This window comes from Octopus bimaculoides, chromosome 23, assembly GCF_001194135.2.
Source record: "Octopus bimaculoides isolate UCB-OBI-ISO-001 chromosome 23, ASM119413v2, whole genome shotgun sequence".
NCBI classification, from domain to species: domain Eukaryota; kingdom Metazoa; phylum Mollusca; class Cephalopoda; order Octopoda; family Octopodidae; genus Octopus; species Octopus bimaculoides.
In genome coordinates, this window is record NC_069003.1 from 5644025 (window position 1) to 5649518 (window position 5494).

Here is a 5494-nt window from a genome sequence, read left to right on the forward strand (position 1 = left end):
CAGCTCTATTTCAAGAAGTTTAGAATGTAATTTCGGGAAGATTTGGCTGTTATTTCTAGCAGGATGAGACACTTATGCTGACATACCGGATAGTAGCTTGTTTGTTTGTTTTTTTTTCAAGTATAGTATACCTAAGTTTACACATTATAACGTGTCCCTTTTTTAAACAAAAGCAGGATATGGTTTTGAGGGAGATTTGGCGACTATGTATAGTTGCTTAAGAGACCCTTTATTTCACTTGTCTGTAGAAATTAGTTACGACATCACTGGTGCCAAGCTGTATCCGGCCCCTTTGCCTTTCCCTTGGATAACATCGGTGACGTGGAGACGGAAGGCTCGTATGCATGGGCGACTGCTGGTCTTCCATGAACAACCTTGCCCGGACTTGAGCCTTGAAGGGAAATTTCTAGATTCAACCCCATTGCTCGCTAATTTTGACCCAAAGCCAGCAATACTGAAAGAAGGGGACAAATCGATTACATCGACTCCAGTAGTTGACTGTTATATATTTTTTTCTATTGAATCCGACCTCGGCAGAATTTGAGCAAAATACGTCCCAATAGGTTCCCACACATACATAGAGGTGCAGGCGCGGTTGTGCGATAAAATGTTTGTTCTCCAACCACATAGTTCCGGGTTCAGTCCCGGATGTGTGAGTGTGTGTGTGTTCCACCACTTCTTGACGAATGGTATTGCTGTGTTTATGTCACCGTAACTTAATAGTTCGGCACACAAAAAAGGATAAAATAAGTGTCCCGGGTTTGTAAAAACCAAAAACAAGTACTGGGCAGTACTAGAATTAGATATAACAACACGAGTGTGCCCTCCTCTTGATTCTGGTTCCTCGTAACTTCCAGAGAAATGAGTATCCTTCAATGGAATTTTCTACAAATGCGCTTCAGATGGTGTAGATGCCAATTACATCGGAATTTATTTTGAAAAAATGTTTCCAAGAAAAATGGAGAGGAATTTCGGAAAATTCACACAAGTCGGTTTTTTCCCCTCATAACTTTCAGAAAAACGGATATCTTTTAATGAAATTACGATGTAATTGGTATTTACATTATCCGAAGCGAACTTGCTGAAAATTTTATTGAAGAATATTCATTTTTCTGGAAGTTATAAAGAAACAAAATTGGGGTGAAGTGGGGGCACATTTGTGTTGGTATGCCTAAAATTCTTGAAAGTAGTGCCCCAGCACGGCCGTTGTCTATTTACTGAAAGAAAATAAAAGGTAATACACACACACACACACACATACGCGCGCGCGCGATATAAGTTGTGCTGATGTCAAACGACAGAGCGAACGAGAGTTAGAGAATAAAAATTGTTATTGTGATAGTTTATAACAATATTTTTTTTTTCCTTTTGCTTTCTTATCCAGTGTTAACTTATTTATTTCAATAAATTTAGAAACGTTTTATCAAAAATTAAAATAAAATTAAATACAACAGAAAAAAAAGGAACACTGTTTAAAGGATATATCACGTCATTAAATTCAAACAAGCAGACGACATTCAAGCTTTGCTGTTTCAACTCGTTGCCCGGTCGTCGTTTTTAGAAGAAATAACTCCAAACTAAAGTAAGAAAAGAGTTTAATATCTTATTTTTGTATATTACAATTTAGCATAATTACAGACTTTCTTTCTTTATAACTTTCTAGAGATATAATTGACATCCCAACATGAAGTGTGTCCTCGCCACGCATTTTGTTTCCTCGTAAATTTAAGAAATATATTTGCTTTGAAGAAATTTTCTACAAATACCTTTCAGACAGTGTAGATTACGATTATATAAGAATTAAATATATATATATATATATATATATATACACCTCAGCTTTGTTTCCTCATGTTTTGATGCAGTGTGCAAATTATCTGCTCACATCATTTTTTTTTTTTCGTTTTTCCCGTCAAATACCCATATATTTGTAATCTACATCAGCTAAAATATATTTGTTGAAAGTTTCATAAAAAACACCCATTTTTCAGGAAGTTATGATGAAACAAAGTTGGTGGGTGAGTGGGGGGCACACATCTGTGGTTATGCCTTTAATTCCATACATATATAAGTATGTGTGCGTGTGTATGTGTGCACGCATGTATGCCAGAACCCAGTAAAAAGGATCTGTGCCAGTGTCACATAAGGACCTGTACCGGTGCCATGTAAAAAGCACCCGTACCGGTACCATGTACAATGGCATCTATGTTGGTGCCACATGAAAAGCATATAAAGCAACAGGGCTGGTGTCACGTATAAAACCTCCAGTACACTCTGTAAAGTGGTTGGCGTTAGGAAGGGCATCCATCCACACAGCTCCTGTCAAATTGTTCAACCCATGCCAGCACGGAAAACAAATGTTTAATGATGATGATGATGATATTTTCATATATATATACACGTTCTGAGTTCAAATTCTGCTGAGATCGACTTTGGCAATGTGCTGTGCTTGAGATGACCCATCAAGCCAAGTGAAATCATAATTGTGGTAACTGGCACCCATACTGGTGGCAATGGCTGAGACCTTTGGCATTATGTTGTGCTTGAGAAGACACATCAAGCCAAACAAAATTGCAGTCATGGCAGATACCAGTGTCATGCAAATTGGCACCTGTACCGGTGGCATGTAAAAGCACTCCAGTGTCATGCAAATGGCACCCATGCTGGTGGCACGTAAAAGCACCCATTACACTCTCAGAGTGGTTGGCATTAGGAAGGGCATCCAGACATAGAAAACCATTCCAAATTAGACTGGAATCAGGTGCAGCCTTCCAGCATGGCAGCATGGACAACAGATGTTAAATGATGATGATAATAAATTCTTCATAATTTTCAAAATTAACCCTAAAACAAAGGCTGCATATTTCAACAAGTGATCAAAATTAAAAACGTTTCATCAAAATTTCATTATAATTTGTGTTCTGAACTCCAGCTTAATAATAACAATGTAGTTTTACTAAATGATTTTTTAAAGATTAATTGAAAGAAAGCAGTGTATTTTGCAGTTTCCAAGTTCTTTATGTTCATAGTTCAAATCCTGCGAAGATCAAATTTGCTTTCCATTCTTAGGTCTGTAAAATAAAGTAACACAGCAAACTGGCTGAGTTGTTAGAGCAATGGTTAGATAATCTTGTGTTTATCATTCTGGATCTCTGTGTTCAAATCTTGCTGAGGTTACCTTTGACTTTCAGAGTTGATAACTGTACAACCAGTCCTGGCTGTGAGGTAAGAAGCTTGCTTCCTAACCACAAGGTTCCAGGTTCAGTCCCAGTGTGTGACACCTAGGGCAAGTGTATTCTACTATAGCCTTGGGCCAACCAAAACCTTGTGAGTGAATTTGGTAGATGGAAACTGAAAGAAGCCTGTTACATATATATGTGAAAGCAAGTGGCTTAGTGGTTGGAGTATTTGGCTCATGGTCATAAGGTCTTGAGCTCAATTACTGGCAACGCATTGTGTCCTTGAGCAAGACACTTTCTTTCCCTTTGCTCCAGTCCACTCAGCTGGCAAAAATGAGTAGTACCTGTATTTCAAAGGACCAGTCTTGTCACACTGTGTCATACTGAATCTCCCTGAAAACTATATTAAGGGTATGCAGGTCTGTGGAGTGCTCAGCTACATGCACATTAATTTCATGAGCAGGCTGTTCTGTTGATTGAATCAACTGGAACCCTCTTTGCTGTAATGAACCGAGTGTGTGTGTGGATCTTTGTTTGTCCTCCACAGTACTTTACAACTGACGGTGTGTTTATGTTCCCATAACTTAGTGATTCGGCAAAAGAGAGCAATAGATTAAGTGCCATGCTTAAATATGAAAAAAAGTACTCTGATTCATTCCACTAAAATTGTTCAAGGTGGTGTCCCAGCATGGCCACAGTCTAATGGCTAAAACAAATAAAAGATAAAAGAAATTGGTGTTGCTTCTTTTCTTTCTGTCTCTTTATCTTCCATTGTTTCTAGAAGAAATTGAATCTTTTGACCTTGAGAGCGATAGGCTTCACCAGGTCTAAAAGTGCCCAAGACATACTCAATGTCACACCACCACCACTCCCCCCATGACACCATCAGGAGCTGAGGGCCCAAGGAAAAACAGGGTAAAATAAAGGACTAATCTTGTACTTGGAGATAACAGAAGGCAGTCAATATAATAGACTGCTCCCTCCCCACAAACTTGAGCCCTTGTGTCCATGTAAGAAATAATTAATTATGTTGTTGTTCAGGCTACAGTAAACAGTCAAACCGAAGAAATTCATACCATGATTTGGTAACAAAGCACAAGTGGTCAAGAATCTTGGGTTCATTTCCACTGCACAGCATTTAAGCAAGTGTCTTCTACTATAGCAGTGGACAGCAATGAAAAGCACAACCACTTAAACCACTTTTGCCGAACCGCTAAGTTATGGGGATGTAAACACACCAGCATTGGTTGTCAAGCAATGTTGGTGGGGAGTGGAGACAAACAGACACACACACATATACACGACAGGCTTCTTTCAATTTCCATCTACCAAATCCATTCACACGGCTTTGGTCGGCCCGAGGCTATAGTAGAAGACATTTGTCCAAGGTGCCATGCAGTGGATATTATATATATAAGCTTGCTTCCCAGCCACATGGCTCCAGGTTCAGTCCTAATGTGTGGCACCTTGGGCAAGTATCTTCTACTGTAGCCTTGAGCTGACCAAAGCCTTGTTAGTGGATCTGGTAGATGGAAACTGAAAGAAGCCCATCGTATAAAAATATGTATGTATTTGCGTGTCTGTATTTGTCCTCCTACCATCGTTTGACAACCAAAGCTGGCGTGTTTACAACCCTGTAACTTATTCTATTGGTGTCTTTTGTTGGACTAAGTACCAGGCTTACAAAGACTAAGTCCAGGGGTTGATTCATTCAACTAAAAGACAGTGCTCCAGCATGACCAAGGTAAAAAAGACTGAAACAAGAATGCGTGTGTGTGTAGGCATGTGGTTGGAGCATTGGCCTCACAAATATGAGGTAGTGAGTTTGATTCCTGGACCAGGCTGTGTTGTGTTCTTGAGCAAAACATTTTAATTCATGTTGCTCCAGTTCATTTAGCTGTTGGAGTTGTCAAGCTGTATCAGCCTTTGCCTTTCCCCTGGATAGCATTGGTGGCATGGAGAGGGAGGCTGGTAAGCATGGACAACTGCTGCTCTTCCATAAACAACCTTGCCCAGACTTGTGCCTCGGAGGGCAACTTTCTAGGTGCAATCCCATGGTCATTCATGACCAAAGGGGGTCTTTATATACATGTGTGAGTGTGTGTGTGCACGCACCAGCACCTGGCCCCCATCAAATGGATACACGACAACTTGTCAGTTTGTTTCCATCCCTGTAAATTTGAGGTTTGACAAGAGACAAATGGAATAAGTAGTAGACTGTCCAATGACTGAAACAAAGGAAGTGCATTTCAGAAATATCAAAATTAAGAAAGAACTGGAGGGAAAAAGAAAAAAAAATTCAGATTAGAAAATGC